This window comes from Bufo gargarizans, chromosome 1, assembly GCF_014858855.1.
Source record: "Bufo gargarizans isolate SCDJY-AF-19 chromosome 1, ASM1485885v1, whole genome shotgun sequence".
Taxonomy (NCBI): Eukaryota; Metazoa; Chordata; class Amphibia; order Anura; family Bufonidae; genus Bufo; species Bufo gargarizans.
This window is the reverse complement of record NC_058080.1, coordinates 128185242-128197688: the sequence shown is the minus strand read 5'-3', so window position 1 is coordinate 128197688 and position 12447 is coordinate 128185242.

The window sequence follows — 12447 nt, the reverse complement described above, 5'->3', positions numbered from 1 at the left end:
GCAGACCTATTCCCCCCGTGTGCCTGGGTCTGGTAAGAAGGGCAAATGAGAGCCTCGCTTTCTTTCCGCACCAAATGAAGGATCTAAACTTTGGTATTATGGAGTCATAATAATGTTTTGGGACGGGGATAGGTAGGACTAGTTGCATGTAGGTAAGTCGAGGCAGGATTAGGGAAGAGAGAAGGTTTTTACGACCAAACCAGGACATCATAGGGTTGGTCCTGGCCAAATTATCGATGGCTTCAAAAAGTGAGTTTCTCAGTGGGGTGTAATTGAGGGAAAATAGTTCGGCTATATCTGGGCTGATCTTTACTCCTAGGTAAGTAATTGTTGGAGAGGACCAATTGAATGGGGAATTAATCATTAACTGGTTCTTAGTTCTCCGGGGAATGCCTAGACATATTACAAGCGATTTGTTGGCATTAATTTTGAAGTCTAAGAGGATGCTATATGTGTTAAGATGAGACTGAATGTGGGGCAAGGACACCCTCGGGTTGGTTGTCATTATGAGGACGTCATCGGCAAAGGCGGCTATTTTTTGTTCCCTACCTCCCAAACATAGACCCTCCACTTCCCGGTCCAGCCTGATAGTAGAAAGAAATGGCTCAAGTGCTAAAATGAAGAGGAGGGGCGATAGCGGGCAGCCCTGGCGGGTCCCATTTCTGATAGAGAACGGGGAGGACACGTTGCCATTTACTAGGACTGAGGCTGTTGCGTGTTTGTACATTGAAAAAGTTGCTTGGACAAAGGGATCAGGTAGACCAAAGCCCAACAGAGCCTGTTTCAAGTACGACCATTTTACCCTATCGAATGCTTTCTCTGCATCCGTGCTAAGCAAAAGCAAAGGAGAGGCAATCCGTTTGGCATGACAGAGAGCATTAATCACCCTGGTAGTGTTGTCCTTGCCTTCTCTGTTGCGGATGAAGCCCACCTGATCCCCGTGAACAAGTTGAGGGAGGAGGGTGGCTAAACGGTTGGCTAGCATCTTGGCCAGGAGCTTGAGGTCTATGTTTAGGAGGGAGATTGGTCTATAATTAGAGCATAATTTGGAATCCTTCCCTGCTTTAGGGATAAGGGTGATGTGAGCCGCGGTCATGTCTCTTGAGAGAGGAGTACCCTGCAGGGTCTGGTTACAGACTTCCAGAAGATGCGGGAAGAGAAGTTCATTGAAGGTTTTGTAATAAGCCAACGGAAGTCCGTCAGGACCCGGGCTCTTACCTGATGGCATTTGGCACATTGCTTTCTTGAGCTCATCCAATGAAAAGGGGGTTTCAAGGCTTAACTTCTGTTTTGGGGAAATACTAGGGAGTTTAGAGGCTTCCAAAAATGCAGATAGAGCAGAAGCATGGGCTTCTGCGTCCACTGTGGTAGGGAGATTATAGAGGTCATTATAGAAGGAGCGGAACTGGGCTGCTATCTGTGTGACCGAGAAGATGGGTGACCCGCCCTGTGAGGTTAGCTGGTGGACATAGTTCGCAGATCTCCTCCCTTTAGATTCTACTCATGACGAATTTGGTTGCCTTGTCGCCATGTGCAAAGAATTTGTGCTGGGAATTCATATAATATTTAGCTGCTCTCGCCACTAGGAGGGATTTGAGTTTGGCCCTGTACTCCGAAAGTTCTCGAAGTTGAGATTCAGACGGAATAGCTTTATGCTGTGATTCAAGCCTCTGGATGTTTTTTAGTGCATCATCAATTTCCCTTTCCCTCTTTTTCTTAAGGTGTGTGCCAATGCTGATAAATTGTCCCCTGATTACCGGCTTGTGGGCATCCCAGAGGGTGTTTGCCATGAGTTCGGGGCTCTTATTCAGTGAGAAATACTCTGTGATGTGTTTGGAAACCGTGTCGACTGAATCTTGGTAGCCCAATATAGTTTCATTTAAGCGCCAGTTAAAGCATGAGGGAGTTTCTGTAGGGGCTAGGACTGAGACATAAATTGGGGAATGGTCTGAGGCGTGTATTGAACCGATGGATGATTCCCTGCATAAGTATAGGTGCTCCTTGGAGATAAACAGGTAATCAATTCTATGGTAGGTGTTATGGACTGGGGAAAAATACGTGAAATCTAAAGTACTGGGATGGTGGGATCGCCAGATGTCCACCAAGTGTAAGTCCCAAAGGGCATTCCTGATTGATTTTAAGGATTTGCTAGAGTGGGAAGACCAATGAGAAGAGATGTCCAGCTGTGGGTATAGTGCTATATTTAGGTCACCTCCTGCCACTACTATTCCCTCTTTAAAGGAATCTATGATAGGGAAAATATCCGCCAGCCAACGAGATTGACCAGAGTTTGGAGCATATAGGTTAATGAAAGTATAAGTTTGCAGTCCAATATTGCCCTTAATTAACAGGAACCTGCCATCCGGATCCATGCGCTGGTCCATAAAATTGAAGGGAATTCTCCTATGGAGACCTATACTGACCTCACTGGAGGCCGAGGAACCGCCCCCACAATGATACCAGTTGGAATAATAAGAGAACCTCATGTCTGGGTAACGGTTGAAGCGAAAGTGCGTCTCCTGGAGGAAGACCACCCCAGCACCGGCTTTTCTTAGAATGGTAAAGATCTGGCTCCTCTTTGAAGGGGAATGAAAACCTTTAACATTGTAAGAGGCCACGTGTTGTTGTTGTTTTTTTAAACACAGAGAGGCACAATGTGTATTGCTAATGTGAAGGGGGCACAATGGGCATTTCTACTCTGGAGGGGGCACAATGGGCATTGCTAATGTAAAGGGGGCACAATAGGCATTTCTAATATAGAGGGGGCACAATGAGCAATTCTACTCTGGACAATGGGAATTTCTACTATAGAGGGGGCACAGGGAACAGAGGGCATTACTACTATGAAGGGGGCACAAAGGGCATTATTATTGTGAAGGGGACACAATGGGCATTACTAGCACAGATGGTATTACTACTATTAAGGGGGAACAATGGGCATTATTGCTGTATAGGGGGCACAATAGGCATTACTACTATTAAGGGGGCACAATGGGCATTATTACTATTAAGAGGTCACAATGGGCATTATTACTGTGAAGGGGGCACAATGGGCATTATTACTGTGAAAGGGGTACAATGGGCATTACTACTATTAAGGGGCATTATTAATTTGAAGGAGGCACAATGAGGATTATTACTATGAAGGGGACACAATGGGGATTATTACTATGAAGGGGGCACAATGGGGATTATTACTGTGAAGGGTGCACAATGGGCATTATTACTGTGAAGGGTGCACAATGGGCATTACTACTGTGAAGGGGGTACAACGGGCATTACTACTATTAAGGGGTATTATTACTAAGAAGGCGGCACAATGGCGATTATTACTATGAAGTAAGCACAATGGGGATTATTACTGTGAAGGGGGCACAATGGGAATTATTACTGTGAATGGGGCACAAAGAGGGAGTTAAAACTGTGAAGGGGCACATATAGGGCATTACTTCTGTTAGGGGGTACGATTTTTTAAAAAGTATTGGGGGGGGGGGGGTGCCAGAGAAAGGAACTGCCCTGGGTGCCAAACAACCTATGAACGCCACTGCCTCCCAAAGACAGCCAGGGCTGCGTCTGGCTCCGGATCTGCTGATACCACTGAACCTGAGGGTGGGTTAGAACCAAAACATGCCAGAGCTAAGCCCAGCTCAGATACCTCTGCTGTGCGAGTATCTCCCATCTGGATTTTTTTTTCTCCACACTACCGGAAAACAAAAGCATTAGCTTACCAGCTGTGCAAAAACAAAATGTGTAAGACGTGGGCAGGCAAACACAAACATAGGCACCACTGCTCTAGTGAACCACATGAAGCTGAATCACCTCATTCCATGGTCAAACAGAGGTGACAGGCAGCCACCACAACAGGAGTTGCAGTGACTGGGCCGCAGGGGCAACACATGAGTTACAGTGGGCCGATGGTGGTAGTAGTGTTCTGTACTCATGGTTAGCAGAGCCTCTCTAGGCCGTTGTGCAGTGATGGGTAAGACAGCACTAAATCCTCTGGGGCACTCTCTATTGCAGGGAAAACCAGCCAGATGGAAGTTGAGATGCCCTTAATGGTATAGGTGTTTAAGGTTCATTGGTGGCTGGGCCCCTGTGTTTGTGATGCCAGCACCATAAGGTGCAAATGTTGAGAGTAGTAGCAAGGATGAGGAGTCAGTTGCAGTAAAACAGTTGAACAGTTCATATATGTATATATATATATATATATATATATATATATATATATCAAAGGTTATAATCCAGATGTTACTTTAGCTAAAATCCTTATATCAGATCTGGCAATTGTCAGTTGAGGAGTTCTCTTAATACTATTACTTTACAGGCAAAGAATGGGTACATTTGTACTAAGTCCACTTTCTAGCACTCAGGTACTGAATATAATGCTTTCCTATTTATCTTGAGCAATCCAATAAGGGCATTCTCCCTCGTGGAAGGCAAACTCTCTGCTACATTATTTGATGCAGGATGCTCTCCTGAAATATTCAGGTCCATTATGTCCCAGAAGGCATATAGTGGAAAATGACAATTCTGCACACTAATTATCCATTTGTGTCCAGGTCCAAGTTCCTCCCGGTCACTTGTGCTGGTGAAATCCCTTGGCTAGACTCAGTGCTAATCTTCAATAGACTTGCTCTATATTCATACTTAGACTTACTGTATTGTGCTGGGCTGCAGTAAACACTTGGCTTGTCATCTCCAGGCTTGATCAGGGCCCAGAGGAAAGAAAGGCAGCTACATTGTGGAACTTGCCTGGTCTCCTCCTCAATTAACTTCCTTCTCCTCTCTGCTTCCTACATTACTCAACACTCTCACTTTATTAACAAACCCCTGGCTATATATATTATGTGGCGCCAGCACCACCTAGGGGTGAATAGATGTAATGACAATGCCAGCCTGATATTAGGAAATACAATACATAAAATACAAATAATTATACATAAATTTAAGGGGACCACTTGTACACACACAAGTAATCTCCATTTAGTATGTGTTCCATTATTGACAGCGCAGTCCAGTGCACATCTTGTCTACTGTATGCAGTCCTGGAACAGCCGTTTAAGGGTGCATATCTTTGTTCAAAATGTGAGCAAATTGCCCATTTGGAATCGCACATCGTGTATCTAACCAGGCGAGTTTCAACACTGAGAAGCGTTGACAATTTGGAAAAGAGTTTGCTGCTCACTGAGCAAGCACTCTATGGGGTAGATGTGGGGGAGGGTGGTAGCGAGGAGGCTCAGGAAAGTGAGGTAGCTAGCTGGGTAACAGTTAGAAAGCAGAGTAGAGGGAAAAGTGCCAGGGAGGCTAGCCCTGATCTGACACACCCCAACAAGTTTCCAAGGTTGGCAGATGAGGGTGATGTCAGTTCAGGGATGGCACTGCTGCAGCCAGACACTACCTCTGCCAGTCAGGGGAATGTCAGCTCCAGTAAGCAGGGGACCAGCAGAGCAGGGCAGGTCAGACCGGTACTGGTAGTGGGAGACAAAATTATTAGGGGTACAGATAGGGCGATCTGTCACAAAGACCTGGATCGTCAAACGGTGTGTTGTATTCCTGGTGCTCGAGTTCGACACATCGCGGATTGGGTTGACAGATTACTGGGAGGGTCTGAAAAAGATCCAGCGGTCATGGTCCATATCGGAACCAATGATAAAGTTAGAGGTAGGTGGAGCATCGTTAAAAATGATTTTAGGGATATAGGTCAAATGCTTAGGGCAAGGACCTCAAAGGTAGTGTTTTCCGAAATACTACCTGTACCACGAGCTACACAAGAAAGGCAGCGGGAGATTAGGGAGGTTAACAAGTGGCTCAAGAACTGGTGTAGGAAGGGGGGGGTTTGGGTTCCTGAATAACTGGGCCGACTTCTCTGTTGGCTACAGGCTCTATCGTAGGGATGGGCTGCACCTCAATGGGGAAGGGGCAGCAGTGTTGGGGGAGAAGATGGCTAGAAGGTTGGAGGAGTGTTTAAACTAGGGACTGGGGGGCGAGGGTAATTACATTATAGGATGGGAAGATATTGCAGATAGAGACTGGGGGCGAGATAATGGGACTGGGGAGGAATGAAAGGAGGGACTAGAACAGCTCAGAAGGAAAAGTGTAGGGTAAAAAATATACAATTAATTGTATGCCAACTAATGCCAGAAGCCTGAATAATAAAACTGCAATTAGTGATGTGCGAGGGGGACTATGACATAGTGGGAATAACTGAGACATGGCTGGATGATAGCTATGACTGGGCAGTTAATGTACAGGGTTACAGTCTGTTTAGAAAGGATCGCCAAAACCGGAGAGGAGGAGGGGTCTGCCTTTATGTAAAGTCTGGTCTAAAGCCCATAGTCCGAGAAGATATAAGTGAGGGACATTAACATGTGGAGTCACTGTGGATAGAAATACATGGAGGCAAAACCATAATAAAATACTAATAGGAGTTATATTATATACCTAATACACCAGAGTCCACAGAAAATCTACTACTAAATAAGATAGCCGAGGTGGCAGATCATAATGAGGTCGTTATTATGGGGCACTTCAACTACCCAGACATTGACTGGGAAACTGAAACCTGTATATCTCATAAAGGAAACAGGTTCTTGGCAATAACCAAAGACAATTACCTTTCCCAACTGGTTCAGGACTAGACTAGAGGGATGACTAAACTGGACTTAGTATTAACCAATAGACCTGACAGAACAACAGATGTGCAGGTTGGGGGACACCTGGGAAATACTGACCATAAAGTATTAACCTTCCAATTGTCATTCAGAAGATTGTTTCTTCAGGGAGGAACAAAAATACCAAACTTCAAAAAAGCTACATTTAGCCAACTAAGAGAGGCCATAGGCCTAACTAACTGGAACAAAGTCCTCAAAAATAAAAATACAGCCACAAAAAGGAATATTTTTAAAAGCATCCTAAAATCTAATTGTGAGAGGTACATACCTTATAGGAATAAAAGGTTAAGGAACAAGAAAAAAACTATGTGGATAAATAGAACTGTAAAGAAAGCAATAAATGACAAAAAGAAAGCCTTTAAATCACTAAAACAGGAGCACTGAAAAACTATAAGGAAAAAAAGAATATGTAAAAAAGTAATAAAAGCAGCCAAACTAGAGACCGAGAGAATAATTGCCAAAAAGAGCAAAACTAACCCTAAAATGTTCTTCAATTATATAAATGGTAAAAAGTATAAATCTGAAGGTGTTGGCACTTTACAGAGTAATGAGGGTCTAAAAACAGAGCCTGGAACGAGATGCTATCTTGGAGTACCTCAATGAAAATAAGCAAATAATGCCATATCAGCATGGCTTCATGAGGGATCGGTCATGTCAAACTAATTTAATCCGTTTCTATGAGGAGGTAAGTTCTAGACTTGACAGCGGCGAATCAATGGATGTCGTATATCTGGACTTCTCCAAAGCATTTGACACTGTACCACATAAAAGGTTAGTATATAAAATGAGAATGCTTGGACTAGGGGAAAATGTCTGTATGTGGGTAAGTAACTGGCTCAGTGATAGAAAACAGAGGGTGGTTATTAACGGTACATACTCAGATTGGGTCACTGTCACTAGTGGAGTACCTCAGGGGTTAGTATTGGGCCCTATTCTCTTCAATATATTTATTAAAGATCTTGTAGAAGGCTTGCACAGTAAAATATACATTTTTGCAGAGGACACTAAACTGTGTAAAGTAATTGACACAGAAGAGGACAGTATACTACTACAGATGGATCTGGATAGATTGGAGGCTTGGGCAGAAAAGTGGCAGATGAGGTTTAACACTGACATATGTAAGGTTATACACATGGGAAGGAATAATGCAAGTCACCCGTACATACTAAATGGTAAAACACTTTTTTTTGCGAATAGGATGCGGACCAATTCATTTCAATGGGTCCGCAAAAAATGCGTTCAGCACACCGTGTGCTGTTTGCATCAGTATGTCCGTTCCGTAGCCCCACTAAAAAAATAGAATAGTTCTGCGGACAAGGATAGGCATTGTTACAATGGATCCGGAAAATAAAATAAAACGGATGACATACGGACGTCATCCTATTTTTTGCGGATCCGCTATTTGAGGACTGCAAAAACCATACGGTCGTGTGCATGTGGTCTAACAGTGACATGGAAAAGGACCTAGTAATTTTAGTAAACAACAAATAAGCTGTAGAAACCAGTGTCAGGCAGCTGTTGCCAAGGCAAATAAGATAATGGGTTGCATCAAAAGTGGCATAGATGCCCGTGATGAGAACATAGTCCTACCACTTTACAAATCACTGGTCAGACCACACATGGAGTACTGTGTACAGTTCTGGGCTTCTGTGAACAATGCAGACATAGCAGAGCTGGAAAGGGTTCAGAGGAGGGCAACTAAAGTAATAACTGGGATGGGTGGACTACAGTACCCTGAAAGATTATCAACATTAGGGTTATTCACTTTAGAAAAAAGACGACTGAGGGGAGATCTAATTACTATGTATAAATATATCAGGGGTCAGTACAGAGATCTATCCCATCATCTATTTATTCCCAGGACTGTGACTGTGACGAGGGGACATCCTCTGCGTCTGGAGGAAAGAAGGTTTGTACACAAACATAGAGGAGGATTCTTTACGGTAAGAGCAGTGAGACTATGGAACTCTCTGCCTGAGGAGGTGGTGATGGTGAGTACAATAAAGGAATTCAAGAGGGGCCTGGATGTATTTCTGGATTGTAATAATATTACAGGCTATAGCTACTAGAGAGGGGTCATTCATCCAGGGAGTTATTCTGATTGTCTGATTGGAGTCGGGAAGGAATTTTTTTTCCCCTTAAGTGGGGAAAATTGGTTTCTACCTCACAGTTTTTTTTTTTTTTTGCCTTCCTCTGGATCAACTTGCAGGATAACAGCCCGAACTGAATAAACAGATGTCTTTTTTCAGCCTTCGGAAACTATGTTACTATGTTACTATATGTATAACACATATGCCGGCGCGGTGTGATATTAAATGCACTGTATGTTAATGTTGTCAAATGTGCGTTTACCCATAGCTATGTATGTCAGTGTCACTCAGACATCATTTACTATTGCTGTCATTGCGTTCTAGAGCTGGGGATAGTGGACAGGGAAGGGAAAAAAATAATCATAAAAAATAAACTGAAAAGAGATAACAAGTTTTCTGGAGGCTAGATGGGGTTGTATACAACTTTCAGGACAACTGGAACAACTTCGGTTCGGCCCGAATCCATTCAGGTCTGAACCAAACTTTTCAGAAATTTGCCGAATCTGACCCAAAATGAATCTCGACTGGTTCGCTCATCTCTAATTGCTTTACTAGTTTATTACTTATTTAAGTTTTTTAGGGGGTTGTTGGGTATGATAACTTAATGTGTTGATTGTAATTGTTTATATCATTATCTAATAAAAACAGTATTTTGGAAAAAAATAGATGCCTCAGCAAAATAAAAGTGCAAACTCTGCAAACCCACAAACAAAAACATTCTAAAGCTCTGGGTTACTCTCGTTCTTAGTTCTGGTTTGCTAACATTCTTGCGCCGTTGCATGGTATATTGCAAGTGGAATAAATAACTTAAGCATGAAAATTATGGAAACTCAAGCTGGCAGTGGATCCACTATGCCTTGTGTTATATATGTAATAATAAATATTTATTGGTATATACGCCTTGAGTTTCTCAACATAATTTTCATGACTATTTTATTTGTATCTGGAGGCACCAGATAGGTGGAGTAACTCAGCGTTTTGTCAGATTTTACCCATTTTGAGGTTTTAAGTAAGCCACCCTAATTTCTTTCTTGAGATAAATAACTACAGTATATGAGGAGACCCCACAGCTATAGGGATTACAAAATTATCAGAGCATATGGTTATAAGTGATCACAGGGCAAAGCAGAACTAGAGAAGGGCATGGGTATCCTGGTTACAAATAAGCTAACCAAGGATGCTCAGTGTCAAGCAGCAGCTAAGAAAGCAATTATGTTTTTAGGGTGTTCAAAAAGGGAAAAATAGTGATCCAAATGTAAATATTGTCGCTATAAATCATTGAGTAAAACCACATCCCGAATATAGAATTCAATTTTGCTTCTGACAACTAGATTAATAAATGGGATGAAAGTTCTTTCTTAGATTGAAAGACTGGAAATAATGGGAGAGATTTATCAAAAAGGAAAACTGGCTTAGTTGCCTAATAGCTTCCACTTAAGTTTCAGCTTTCATTTTTCAGAGCTCCTTTGGAAAATGAAAGGTGGGATCTGATCAGTTTCTATGGAAAACTAAGCCAGTTTTCCTTTGCGCCAGTTTTGATAAATCTCTCCCAGTTGTCTTTGGAGGTGATTTTATTGCCAGGTATAAATGCTATTTATGCGAATACCAAGAACGGGCACATGATTTATTCATTTTATGAATGGTGCAAAGGATGAGGGAACCTTCCTTATGACAGGTGCAAAAGGCAGATCAATATAGGAATGGGTTCTTTACAGTTAGGGCAGTCAAAGTATTGAATGGCCTACCCTAGGGGGAAAAAAAGCTAAATTCTATGAAACCATTCAAAAAAGGGCTAAACACCTATCTAATTAGGAAAGGTTGTCAACAGTTGACCAGGGGAATTGTATTTTGCCTTCTCCTTGGTCAAACTGCTAGGTTTGAGAAAACTTGATCTTGATGGACATGCATTTTCTATTTTTCTAAGTTACAACGTGGATGCTCTTTAAAGGATTTTTCAGGGGGCTTTACCTAAATACTTTGGTTCAGCTAACCTGTGAAAAGAAGCGAGTTTCAGCAGTATTTACGCTTCTGTTGTACCACCGATTCCGCAATCTAGGTTGAGATCAAGTGACCAACCCAACTGGCTGCTAGCTCTTCCACTGAAGTCCAGACATACTCCTGTGTCTTCTTCTTCAGCTGCTTGTAACATTATGCAACAGAACAGGGAGCACATCTGGTTGGGACCTCTCAAAACAGTCACGGAATTGGTGGTGTGATGGAAGGATAAGTACTGCTGAGACCCTTTTCCTTCCACAGATTACATAAACCAGAGAATTTAGGTATAGTATTGGAGAACCCCTTTAAGCTTTTTGACAAATTGGTGGGTATGTATGTTGTAAGGGAGAGTCTTGGCTACATCTGTGTTACTAGAAATATCTATGAATACTGGAGTTAGGAACCTAGGAATACTGGATACTGAAGTTTGGCTCTAAGTCAGTGTGTCATTTACCTACAATATAACAGCTAAAAATTTGCAAATACATCCTTGTAATGTAAGAAATCTAACAGTCTTGCCTCGTAGACGGAGATACGCTTGTCAAAATCAAATCGAGTAAACAAGCTTGCATTTTTAAGCATTGAAGAACCAATGTGCCTTTGAAAATAAACATTCCTTTCAGCGTTTGTAAGACTTGAAAGGCTCAGAGTTTAGAATGTTGACATGTGGACGTCCACCAGAGACTTATGTATAGTTTACTGCAAACATCTGACAACTAGCACAACAGGACATGTCCTAGCATCCAATAGCTGGTTTATTATACTATGGAGATTACTTCTGTATAAATATGTAGTCCTCATAGATTTGTTAATGCAGAAGAGCTTGGTTTGTCATTTGGCATGATGACATCACCATGTACTATCTATAGTTTCCCACAGGACTGCAAGTAAAATTGAAAAATTATCTTTGTTCACATCTGCGCCAGGAGCCATTGTGGCACATCTCACATGAAAAATAGCACTGCGGGCATTTTCTCCAGCAATCAAACGACACCTTAGCAGAACCCGACGGATGCCATTACAAGTTAATTGGGTATGACAGGCTCTGTTGAAATCCGCGCTGGCCGATGCGTTCCACGGATGCGCTCTACTAACGTTAGAACCAGAAGTTTCTTCATTCCGATCGAGCCCCGATATCCCCTTCCCAAGCCCACACATCTTCTCTACTATCAATAGACAGAATTCCCACAAGAAGAAACTGACAGGTGCGTTGCCTGCATAATAATACAGGGTGGGCCATTTATATGGATACACCTTAAAAAATGGGAATGGTTGGTGATATTAACTTCCTGTTGGTGGCACATTAGTATATGTGAGGGGGGGAAACTTTTCAAGATGGGTGGTGACCATGGCGGCCATTTTGAATCCAATTTTTGTTTTTTCAATAGGAAGAGGGTCATGTGACACATCAAACTTATTGGGAATTTCACAAGAAAAACAATGGTGTGCTTGGTTTTAACGTAACTTTATTCTTTCATGAGTTATTTACAAGTTTCTGACCACTTATAAAATGTGTTCAATGTGCTGCCCATTGTGTTGGATTGTCAATGCAACCCTCTTCTCCCACTCTTCACACACTGATAGCAACACGGCAGAAGAAATGCTAGCACAGGATTTTGTATAGTGTAGTGCTGTCTTTATAACCTTAAGGTGCATTTTTTAGTTAATGGAGTTTTTTTTTTTTTATAAAT